A 12,739-nucleotide genomic window follows, 5' to 3' on the forward strand; every position below is an offset into this window, starting at 1 on the left:
TCTGTTCCCAAGCAGCAGAAATGTGCTGCTCTTATGAAATGTATTTTCCAAACTGACCTAAGACTAAGGCCACTCTCATGTCATGTTTTGGTATTCCCCCCCAAAAAAAAAAAAAAATCATCATCTCGGATTAATGCTGCAGATCTCCCAAGACAGTTATGGCTGAGCAGCTGACAAAGGTAGCTTTCTACTCACTCTGCATTCACAACACCACTACTGATTGTAGTTCCACTTCATTTTTAGAGTGATGGTATGCTGTTTTTGAGACCCAACGTATTTCAGCTCCTTTACACCATCGTTAATCCTGAAGCTCTTTAATTCTCCCAGTGTCTTTTTTTCCTTATCCAGTTTGTGTAATTCTTAGCTTGTTTTTATTTACTACTTTCTATTTTCACAGTGTTTATACATATCAGATGCTAGCTTTCACTTTCCCAATAAAGAATAATCCTGGTTTTTTTTTCCAAACCAGTATATTTACTTTCCTCGGCCACAAGATTGTGGCTATTTGAACATTTAGCAAAAAAACCCCATAGACTCCCAATTATTGTTTGTATTTTTTTACTCAAATTTCCCTTATTACCTGGCTCACATTTGTTTTCAGCTCTCTGAAACTGACATTTTTACAGTCGTAATGATGGATAATTGGTTTGCACTGGGCTCTGTTTGCACACAGCAAATACAACTGTGTAGTGATCATTGGTAACTAAGCAACTAGGTATGTTTTTAATTCTACAATCAATTCCTTGTTATCTGTCAAGATTCAGTCTAACACAGCACATGCCCACAAGGGATACAACAATTTTTGGAGTTAAGAACCCATCATCTATATGATTGGGAGTAATAGCAGGATGAGGCCCTTGATTTACCACTTTGACTGCAGTCTCGTACAGGCACGTAGCCTTTTTCTCTTTCAGTGGATGTGAAAGTCTAATGGTCTTGTAGTCGTGATGGTTAAGGTAAGCATTATCCAGAAGAAGCTGCCACAATTTTTTCTGTGCTTTAGGCAGTGAGAGCAAACACATTTTTGCCCTTTATTGGTTAAAGCAAATCATTAACATTCAAGGGCTGTCATTTGGGTAGTTTGCCATTCAGAAGTCAGAAGGCCACTTGTGACAAGCTTGAGATGCTCTGCTCCTACATCCTGGAAGGTCTCCTAGCAGTGGTTGCTTCATGAGACATTTGAAAACTCTTGATTTTCTACTCCCTTGTTCCATGTGAACATTTCTTTCTTCTATTTAACCTAGGGAAGTAATACTCAACAAACTCAAGGGCTCTGAAAGCTCCTTATCAGGGAGTAAGTAAGGATGGACATCTCTGGAAAGGAAGGTTAGGTGCAAGCCAGGCATCAGGGCAGGTTACACAACCTTGGACAAGGGGTATAGTCCCACTGACCCAAATGGGAAGAGCAGAGTGAGCCCTGTGACTGTATCTTGGTTCAGCCAGCAGTCCAGCAAACACCAGAGAAAGCCATAGTCCCAACGCAGCTCTGATGTCACCCAAGAAGTAAAGTTGGCCAGGCCAAAATCAGTATACAGACAGCCTAGCTCAGGTAAGGACCGGGGCAAGGACTTAAATGCAGCTCCCAGGCCAATGGGTGCAGGAGCAAGGGTGGAGGTCCCAGATGAGGCTGGTCAAGGTAATTGGATGCTGTCTGACACTCTTCAGTCTAGGCCTGGATCTGCTCTGCTACTCAACTGTTCCCCAGGGATCGCTAATAGACACTTCATATAAAAGAAATAAATGTTAGCTTAATACAAAAAGGAAAACATGGCCTATCTGGAGCAGGTTGTAACAACTCTTCCATTGCTGTCCATCTGCAATGAGTGTTATATGGTGCTTAGAAAGAAATCTTTACAAGCTCCATCTCCAGACTCTTCTTGCGACTCACCCTTCTTGCTGTTGCTGCTTGCTGAAAAGAGCCATATGGATTTTGTACTGAACGTTGCGTAAATGCTAATGTGTAAGTATATTTAGAGGTAGCATATGGACAATAGTAAATGGGAATGAGTGCTTTTTTAGTTCAGATTACACAAGGAAGTTCTGTAAAGCCAGATGCTGAAGTGGGTTAGTCAGGAAGCTTTTCACCTGGAGTCCCAGGTTCAGATCTTGATTGGAGTTATTTCTGCACTTGGCTGTGCTGGCTGACTTTGTCAACAGTACTGTTTGCCAGCAGATGTAGAAAATCCTGAAGACTTCAGCCGTTTTAAAAAAACCCCACAATATACAGTCTGATCTGGGTGATACTGTGGACCAGTCAGAGACAGAGATCTCTGCCCTTTGGGGTACACGTTGGAGTTATTTGTGTCAGTTTAGAAAAGTCATGTCATCTAGTAGCTGACAGAACAGTGTGCTATAGCTACCAGATGAAGGAAATTATTTTATTTTTGAATCCTCGCTGAGCACCAGAAAGTCCTGGGATATGTGGGAGTCTGCGAGCTTCAGTGCCCTCTCTGTTGGTGAGGGTACCGTGATTCATTCTGGTGCAGTGCGTCACAGCTCCTGTTGTGCCTGCCCCGGTCGGGGAGCAGGCGCATTCTCCATGCTCAGGCAACAGGTATTTGAGCTGGGTCTGAAAGCTCTGGACCGAGTCCCATCCGGCATCAGGCGAGCTGATGTCTGCACAGTAACTGGCCGTGTCAAGAAATCTACAAAATTTTTCAGTGTTTGGGGGGATTTACTTGTAGAAACTCAAGCCAAAAAAAAAAAAAAATCCAAGTTGAGCAGAGAGGGAAATTTCTCGTGAAATTGTAGGTAGAGCATCCCCTTTGATAATACTGTAATTTTATCTGCTCTGATTAAAAGGTTAATTAGATTTAGAGCATTTATACACAAAGGAAAAACGACAGCATCCTGACAGATTTTTACAGCTTGCGCAGGGGTTGGCTTACGGCAAATCCACTGTGGTCACTTCCGTCACAGCCTGATGTCTCTTGTTTACAGCCTCGCCTGCAACATTAAATAGCAGCCATAAAGCATTTTGCCACTGGTCCTGCCAGCTGATGAGTCCATTTTAAAGCCTGCTCATTGCATTGCGTGCTTTTCTCATTGCATAGGGAAGTAGTTAGTTTTGAATGTCACCCAGTCGTACGAAGGCGAGTGGGAAGATGGATTATGCTGGCAGCGATCCATCCATCTGTTCATCTGCCAACACTAATGTTTAGCTTTTCAGGCTCCCAGTTGTCTTAAATAATGCTGACCTACAGGATCTGGGGTGGGAAAGGTCACGTAGCTCATTTTGTCTTCCATTTCTTAAGTGGTAATTAAACTTTCTGAAGTGTTATAGTTACATGCAAGAATTGTTGATGGGCAGTATTTATGAAGTTGAGGTTAAATCCTTTTCTGAGATGCTGTGTTGCATGAAATTCTTAGCATCACATTGGATGCAGCATCCCCACCGTATCTTCTCAGAATACATCTTAAAAAAGGTGTTTACAAAGGATTCATATCTGTTTCCCATGAGTGACTGGTGTCTGCATAGACAGTATTTCCTCTCTTTAGAATGATAGTGCCAAGTTGTATCTATAGCGTGGTTTGGTCTCTCCTTGCACCAGAATGTTCAGCGTTGGGTAGGTGTGGGTACACTGAGACAACCACAAAGGCTGCAGACTTTCAGTGCAGTGCAGGAGTTAAGTTATTAGAAGAAAGCTGGTTGTTTGCTTGTAGCTCAGCCATGATGCTCTTGGTTCAGCTCTTAGAACAGCCTTGGTGGTATAAATGTGCATGCGAGGGCTCTTATTAGCTACTGTGATCTGTGTCTTATTTTTTCTCAATTACAAAAAAAAATAAAGGTTAACAAGAGTGTAGTAACCTTCAGGAGACACATGGAATGTTTTGCAAAATGGCATGAAAGTAATTATACCTAACTTGGATTGCAAGGGAAATACAGAGACCAGAGCTGGTTGACAGCAGACAGCTTCAGATCCTGCAGCAAGTTAGTGGCGTAGGAAGGGGGATGGGGTATCATGACTCAGGATCCAGGGTGGGTCTTCTTCACACTTAAAGTCATGGGGACTATGTGATCTAGCTGATATCTGAGATCCACAGCACAGGGGGAAGGGATCTGGTTTACTGTCCTTCTCCCTCACTCGCTTAGAAAGAGCTGTAGAACTGCTGCATTTATTCTTACTTTTGTTCACCATCTTACATGAGCAATGGCTAACTTGCACTGCAAGAAGATGCAGCTTACTTGCACAAAGTATCCAGTGCACTTGAGCAAACAAAACCATTTTCTTTCAGCCAGCTCTAAACAAAGGAGCATATCCTGCCATCTCCCCCATCACCTTTCGCTATAGTGTAGGAGCTGGTGGAGCACCAAAAAGAGAGTCCCTCGGCAATATTGTTAAGTTAAAATATATAGGTGTGATTAGGAGCATCCCAAGACCATATGCATTGGTATTAATCAGTCTTAGAATTTGTTACAATGGTGACTTTAAAAACATTGCCAATAAACCACGCATGACATGATGCTGGGATTTGTGCCTAAGGGCATTTACCCTGGTGTCTCCAAGTGGAGGAACCCAGAGCTCCTGCCCAGCCAAACTGGCCACTTCTGTTCAGCCTGAGCTGCTCTGGGCAGTTCACCACCTGCCGTGCCTCTGCAGTCACAGAGTCGTTAGTAGAAAAATAATAGCTGCATGCATGGTAGAACAACAGTTCCCCACAGGCGGAGATCCAGTTTCAAGAAGCTATTATGTTCCTATAGCCTTCTCTGTCTCCCAGTGCAGTAAACCAGTTCCTGCTCCTGTCTGGCCCCACCAGTTTGTGGTGATACCTCCTTTCTTCCATCCGTAGCACTCACAGCCCCCACATCCTCTCACTTCTAGCTGGGGGAAAGGCAGGACACTGCAGCTGGTTACGTGCTCCCCACCCTGGCCAGCAGCAGGTCAAGCAGAGCAATTAGGCATGCTAATTGCAAGCCACAGCCTTTGCTATAGGGAAGACACCAATAGGAGTGTTCTCCAGCCATCGGTGTGCCTAAAGCTTCTAATGCAGACAGGCAGGCAAAAGGGGCTAGAAAAAAAGATTAAAAATAATTTCCATAGCTAATTGAGATGGAGAGGAGGGGAAGAGGTGCAAATCCAACTTGAAAGAGCAGCCTTTGCCTCTGAGATAGCCAACTGGGGAAAATAACTTACTGGAGCATTCAAGAATATGAAACACAAGCAAATAAATAATGCCGACAGTCTGATCAAAAGGGTTGCTAAAGAAGAGAGAGCCTCTGCCAGTGCTGGTCCAGCCTCCATGTGCTTAGGAACCTTGCCCAATAAATTTGATGAACAGCTACATGTAATGTAGGGGAAACTAAGTGAATTTTGCTCTTGGGATCAGTTCCTGATGTAAAGTGCTTTGAGACGCTATAGTCCGTTAAAACTACGTTTATCAAAAGATGCAAAAGAGCCGGGCAGGGTAATTTTGTCTCCAGTTCCTGAGTTCACATGGAGGCAAAGGATCTAAACACACAAGTGGATGGAAAAGCTGACACATCAGTTGGATATGATCTACGCCAGGGCATTTACTGGCAAAACTGTCCGTGTAATGATACTGCTCTAGATACTTCTCCCCTGTGGATATCCTTGTTCTGTAATAACAGATCAAAACCAATAACAACTTTCTGGAGTAAGAGTGCCCATCAGGTGATAGAGTAGTACGTGCCTGGAGCAGTACCACTGTTCGGACTAAAAAGTTCCCTAGTAAGTTTGTATGCATATAGGGCAACTCCTAGACATAAAACACAGCAGAAAAGATAAGAGTCATTGCTAGGACAAAAAGCATACTCTGAAATTTACTAATTGTACTAAAATTCCCCCCAAAACAAAGCATCTTGCAGTTTGTACATCCTTTGGTGGGCTTAGATAAATAGCATGTGCAGAGGAAGAGGGAGTTCCACTGGGACTTTATCAGTTCTTCATTAATATGTCACCAACGTGAACTAGGAATGTTTTTTCCAGAGAAAGCAAGGCCAAAGAGAGAACTGGTATTTTAGGAGGACGATTCCTGTGCCCCAAATCCCTAGAACACTGGTGCAAGGTGAGAGGGCCCAACTGCAATTGGAGCGCAGCCTGTCCTTGCCAGTCGGTGGTTTTGACTCAGCTAGGATGAAGGGTAAAAGATTACTCTAAACTGCATATTACAGAGTAGGAAGCCCACACCACCACCTTTGGAGAGTGCACAGTGCTGAGCCTCAGGAAAATACAGCAAAAAACTGTGCAACAGCAGCTTTTCCACGCTTGAGACAGCTCTGGAGAGGCAGGGGGTTCCCAGTGGCTATCGTGGCAGCTGAATGAAATTGTCACTTGTGATAAGGCATCCTGAGAGCTGGGGAAAATCCTGGCTCTGTGCCCGCTGGCGCAAGTCCAAGTGATTTCACTGGAGCCAAGATTTTTATTCTGTATGTGCAATGAATTGCAAGGGTGAAGCTGCAAAAATAACGCCTGGTAATGAAATCCGCTTGCAGCAGTGCACCTATGCGCCAGAGCCCTGCTGCGAGCAGGAGTGTTTGCACTGGCTCTGAGGAACACCACGTTGTTCTTGTAAGAGGGAGGATGAGTCGGGAGGTGTGAAGTGCCACTGAATTCATCTAGGATGTCACACAACTGCCCATTTGTAGGCAAACCCACATGTTCCTGGGGGATTTTTTTGACCCACTTTTTTTTTTTTTTTTTTTTTTGTTAGCTTTCTCTGGATTACCACTAACCTCAGGGACTATCCATCAATATCACCATAGCAACAAGAATTAATGGGATCCTGCCTGTTGACGGTCAGAGACTACATGGCCCTGAGCTGGGTGGTGAGCTATCGCCTTTAGCTTTAAGGAGAAAGGTGAGAGCTCAGGATCTCCATGGGATCGGTCCTCTCATTCTCTCTCCCCTGCATCTCCCCAGAGAGGTCCTGCATTGCATAGTGTCAATAAGGGACATATTTCTTCTCTCAGTAAGTTATGTGCAGTGTGTGCTGTAGGGAACTGCTGGCAGGAAAAGATGGGGCTGGATTTGCTGCGCAAGTAAGGATGGATGTGCCTCTCTTGGGTTTGTTTGCGTGGCGCTGTGGCACTGAGAGACACTTTACATTGCAAATAAGCAACTTATCCTGCAAACCTACAGGGAGTTCAGAGCAAAGCGGGAGGCTTAGAGGCCAGGAAAGGGGAATGGCAGGCTAAACTGCAAGGAGAGATAAAAGACATGTCATATAATTCTGCTAAATGGTGAAGGAAGGGAAATTCTCAGCAGGTGTAAATTAGCATTGACAAGCTATACTGATTTACACCCAGCTCATGGTCTGGCTCACAGTCTAATCAGCTGAAAAGCATCAGCATCTGAAAGGGAGGGAGTTGTTTGGAGAGGCCTGTGGGAGGAGTTGGTGTTTGAGGAGTTGAAAACATGCAAAAAAGAGAAAAAGAAATTTGTTAAGGTAGGTAGGGAAAATCTCATGATGTTCTCCAGGGCTGGTGCAGAGGCAGAGCCTGGCCAGTTGCACCAGTTCCTTGTCAGGACTCTCACTGCCTGGTAGCAGGCAACATGCAGGGCTGGACCTTCTGAGGACAGATCCCTCCACTGAGACAGCTGATGGGTACAGTGCTCCCAGATTTTCTGTGGAAGCATTGCTAAGTATCTCCACCCTCAGAGGGGTGGGAAATGTGAGTGCTCATGGCCATCCATGCCTGGCCAGGACTGCTGACACTACTGCCATCCAGGTTTCCTCATGCCAAATCTGCCTCTGCCAGCAATACGCCAAAGTGCCTGAGGGCTTTGGGATGTAACTGAGCAAGGTGTAGGATGAGATCATCCATCTCCCTCACCCTCTTGAACACCTCCTTCCCTCCCCCAGGCCTCTCTCTGAGCTCACCCATGAGGCGTGCATTGTTGGCTTGGAAGGACTCCGCTCATCCACCTTCCATGGGCTTTGGGGGCTGCTGGACTAAGTCCCAGTGCAAAGTTAATGAACTGAAATCAATAGATTTAGGTTGGGGGATTTTTTTCCCCACTAGTGAGATGAGAGTCAGGGTTTGTATTGCCTTGTTGGAAAGACCAATGCTGTAAGGCACTAGTGCACTCAAAGTCTGAGATTTATGGCTGTGCTGCAAAATACATCTTCCTGGGAAAAGGAAGGGAGCAGAAACTTTTGACGTACACCTTATTCTTAGAATTAATGCGTGATTTCTTTTCCCTGCCCTGTGCATTTGAAGGATAGGGCCAGGACTCTTGGGACAATGTTAGAACAAGAAGTTGGGAATCCCTTCAGCAACTGTGATAGATCCAACTTTATAGGACTGGTTTTCTGTTGTCTTCCTGGGACAGGCGGAGGCAATGTAACAGGACATGGAAAAAGCTGTTTTTCTGTGTTCCCCATTGGTCATGTACTGCTAGTCCAGCCATGAGTATTTCCACCTTGAAAAAATCCAGTGCCATGACTCAGAGATTAAATCATGCCATGAGATTAAATCATGTGTTAAAGGATGATCTTAAAAAAAAGCCTGTTTTTTTTTTTTCCCACTTAGTGTGACTTGGCTTTTTACCTCTTTCTTGACAGAAAGTGAGTGAAAACTGAGTTGAAAAGCCAGTCTTCAGTGCGCCCTGGAAAAAAATATTCAGCTGAGTGCTTAGGTGAGGGCTCTGTTGATCCTCATCACATGCTGCAAGGGGAAGGGAGTGACCAGCTTTTTCCTGATACCGGCTTGATTTACTTCCCTCTCTCTGTTCTCATGTTCACCTAACCTAACATGCCACCTGATTTTTTTGCACTGCCCTCTCTGCCTTCATAAAACACATACGGAGGATCAAGATGGTTTTAGATGATCTGAGATGTAGTTCCCTACCTCATCAGCTACCTGCTGCAGACACATTCTATCCGTGTCTGCTCTTTCCAAAATTATCTGCCGCTCATCACTGCCGGAGAAAGGCCTCTAGGCTGGCAATACGGGGCTGGCTGGCTCACAAAGGCATGTCTAGCAATCAGCAGAGCATTGGTGGGGTTGTGCTGGGGGTGCACCTCTGTCAGCGGGAAGCCAGAGGAGAACAGTCTGGAGCTTGCACTGGGAAGTTATAATTGATGTTGGACCCTTTGCTGGGACTGACCTTCAGGTCACAGCCTTGATCTTTTCTGCCCCACCAAGGAATAATAAATTCACTTGTACCTATATTGTGACCATTTTCTGCAGTTAGTGCTGATGTTATATCTATGCAAAGTAGGAATTTGGAAGAGGAATGGAGGTGCCACGCTGTAAAATGGGCTCACATATGGCTTTGTACTTCCCAGATCTCATGGAGGGCTGGATTGGTTTTCTTGGCTCAGGCTTGCCTCCAAGAACTGCGTATGTCTGAGCCAGGGAGCATGGAACCAGGCATGGAGCAGGGTTGGAGTCTGTGCTCCGCTCATGTCTGTTCCTCATGATGCTAATAGCGCTTGCTGTGTGTGTATGCCCAGACCAAGGTGGGTGGTGGGCAAGATCTGCTCTGCATGACCCAAAGGCATGGGAGTGCTTGGTTCATGGTGTGTACACAGCAGGGGAAACCACCTGCATCCTGAACATCAGCTAACTTGAGCCTAAGCATTGGCTCTGCTTGGTTATAACCCCCATGGGCTCTTTCTTCATCTGTAAGAGGGGAGCAAAATGGCTCATGGTGTTACAGAGAAGTGCAGGATCTATTGATCAGTTGCACCCTGCAGGTTCATAGGTACTGTGGGTGATCTGTCCCAGGAGAGGACTTTATTGTAAATGGGACTTTCTTCCTCCTGAGAAGGAGTCATCCAAAGGAACTTTGTGTCCAACCAGGGTGTTGACTCATTGAAAGCTTGGCAGATGATGGGTGATGCCATATCCTGGGGCACTTCACAGACAACGCTGCCAAGCAGCTCCAACTGGGAAACATGATAGGGGTGTCACGCTGGTGTCTTCAGGAGTATTTGTTACAGTAACTAACACACTCAGCCTTCCTTTGCTGCAAGGTGAACGCTGATCCTCTCAAGTTCCATTCCCTCTACTGCATTGTCAGCAGGACTGTTGGAGCAGTGTTGTCCAAGAGATCGAGTGGTGCATGGGTGAAACAAAAGGGGGTACTGTTTCCCAAAGCAAGGAATCAAGAGGGAATGCAGGTCACCTTGAAAATATGCTGCCTGAAATCAGTGTGCTGGAATGCCTCCCCTTAGAAGTAGGCTGTAAGTATCGTGTCATCGCAGCCTTTCTGAAGGAGGAACACAAGGAGAAAGCCAGGCAGTGACACAAGAAGGAGAAACTGCTCAGATTTAGAGAGCAGCCAGAAAAATTCTTCAAAGGCGTTGCTGCCAGTTGCACAGATGTGTGGAGCAGTAGGGCTTCTCAAGTGAAACCTTTCATGTCAGTAAAGCAAAGTTCCCCAACAGCTTAAAAATCCCACAGAAAGGGAGGCACGAATGCTTAAGACCTTCAAGTGATTCCATATAATTTTGAGATTAGCTTTTCCACTGCCTTGAGACTATTTAGGAGCCGGTGTGACCAAAACAGAAGTTCACATGGAGTTATGGTGATTCCTACACTCTCCCTGGTGGAACTGTGTGCACCATAGCAGGATGTTCCCATGATGATCAACAGATAATGTGGACAGACTCTTCTCTGGCATATCTGGCTGATACGTGTATACTATTGGGCTGCTCTGATCAGCCCGCCCTGACCATGGGCAAGACCAGTTCTTTTTCTGGAGGCAATGGTAACAGTGGTGATGCTTCAGAAGTGGTACCTGTTAAGAAGCAGCCACAGATGGGCTGTGTAAATTTGTTTTGAATGCAGTGGGATGGAGGAAGAGTTGGGGAAGCAGGGAAAAAAGAAAAAAAAAAGAAAAGAGTGAGGAAAAGAGATGTGAAAGGAGGAAAATGGTTAGAAAATATAATGTGACAAGGCAAACAGCTCATTGTACAGCAGAAATTTGATGTCATTGCCTGTGCTCTCAGCAAACCCCCAGACCCTGGGCTGCACTGAATCTTCAGAGGTTCAAGAGAGACTTTGTTCCCCATGACAAGCTGTCTCAGAGTTGTCATGGTCCATGCTTATGATTAAGCAGAGAACACAAGGACTATAAATACAGTGAGCAGACTATAGAGGTTATGGTTTTCTCTATATTACCTAGTTTCGAAGCCAAGGTGGCAGTTATTCCTCTTGCTAGCAAACCTGATTTGTGCCATGGAGCAGACAATGAAAGCAGTGATAATACTGTAAACTTAAGGAAAGTTACGCTCAGCTGTTTACCCTAAGAAGGAAAAGAAGCCCAGGAAATTGGACTGGTTTAGGTAACTGCCGGGTCCGTATCTCTCCTGCTGCAATTAACAGACGCTATATAAGCCCTGTTCCTGTTTCAGCTGCTACAATGGACAAAAACTCCAAGAAATATAACTGCAGTCACCTAATCATCCCACTGCGTCAACCAGTTCCTGCAGCACAGCTCTAGTTAAGTGAACAGCTAAGAAAGCAAATACAGCCAAGGCACCTTTATTTTTCTTGTTAACCTTTAACTTGAAAAAATAGACGTATCTGGCATTCTTTCCCTTGAGGTTGCTGTTGTTCTGCTAAGCAGCTGAAGTGATGTGCATGACATGGCAATAGACAGATCATGCTGTGTCTGTGAGGTTCGCTGTATCAGATAGCAAAAAACTCACAGCAGTATCATAGCTTGCTAAAATCCTTTGTATAGCTCTTTGAAATGTGCCTTTTGCATCCCTCTAGCTGGTTGGATCTCTGAAATAAAAGGGAAAGTGTACTCCAGAATAAACCAACCTCTGTTCAGTGGTGCAATTTGCAAAACCCAATGCAGATATTAGAGTAAGACCTAAAGGTTAGTTGAATCTCTTATTTCAAGATGTATTAAGGTGGCTCCAGTTACTTCCCTCCCCTAGAAACAGGAGTTCGGTGTGGTGGCCATGACTCAGAAGTTAATTTGTTTGTGACTGAGATGTTGTAAATGCGGAGAGTGGAAAATGTGCCAGACTCACCTGATGCCTCTGATGAAGGCAGGAGAGGCCAGACAATAGCAAGCTGCTCTCCACCATCTCATGGAAAAAGCTTCCCTGTTTGACAAGTCTATCGAGCAAATCTTGCTGCAGTGAACTCTGCGAAGCAGCACTGGAGAACCTACTCAGCCCTGCCAGATTTGGTGACCTCTTTTCCTGAGGCCTTGTGGGCCCTGTCCTGATGTCCCTGTAGTCCTTGGACATGACTGGTCCTCTCCACACTGCTTTTCACCAGCACTGAACAATTTATCCTGTGTTTGCCTGATTCATCCTCCTGACACTTCGTCTGGTGCTTTTCTGGGAAGGTCAGCCAGGCAGAACGGTTCTTACGCGTATGGGAAGAAATAATTTATCCTTCAAGCTTTAATCCTTGAGAAATAAGTTCTTTGGGGGGATTTTGCAGGAAAATGAAGGTTAGTGGCAAGTCTCCAAGCAGGCACTTATCAGAGTAGTGGAGGAGAAGCTGATTAAACAGAATCACATGGTAGAAAATAAGCTGAGCACACGATGCCTTTAGTCTTATGCTCACTGAAGGTGTGAGTCTCATAACCACCAGGAACTTTTCAGTCCCTGAGACGGGGAACAGGCAAACGTTGCATAGACAATATGATCAAAAGAGCAATGATGTGCCATTCCTGCTCTAGCAGGGGAGTTGGACTAGATGATCTCTAGAGGTCCCTTCCAACTCTGAAGATTCCGTGATTCCCACAGCGGCAGCCAACGCTGAGCTCCTTTTTGCTATTTGGCCTGGACTAGGTCAGCATTG

The 12,739-nt window shown here is 45.3% G+C and overlaps 1 protein-coding gene across 6 annotated transcripts in view; it reads left to right on the forward strand.

The window, feature by feature from the left end:
• The window catches only part of LOC134518755 (myosin-M heavy chain-like), a 48,918-nt gene that overhangs the window by 18,342 nt on the left and 17,837 nt on the right, over nucleotides 1-12,739 (forward strand). The window contains exon 2 of one of the 6 annotated variants that reach the window (XM_063341921.1): nucleotides 6,673-6,819. The exons of the other annotated variants lie outside the window; for them this stretch is intronic. The gene's annotated coding sequence lies outside the window, so the exon portion shown is untranslated. The remainder of the gene's footprint in view (nucleotides 1-6,672; nucleotides 6,820-12,739) is intronic. 6 annotated transcript variants of the gene reach the window in all.

The sequence above is a fragment of the Chroicocephalus ridibundus genome, chromosome 7, assembly GCF_963924245.1.
Source record: "Chroicocephalus ridibundus chromosome 7, bChrRid1.1, whole genome shotgun sequence".
NCBI lineage: Eukaryota > Metazoa > Chordata > Aves > Charadriiformes > Laridae > Chroicocephalus > Chroicocephalus ridibundus.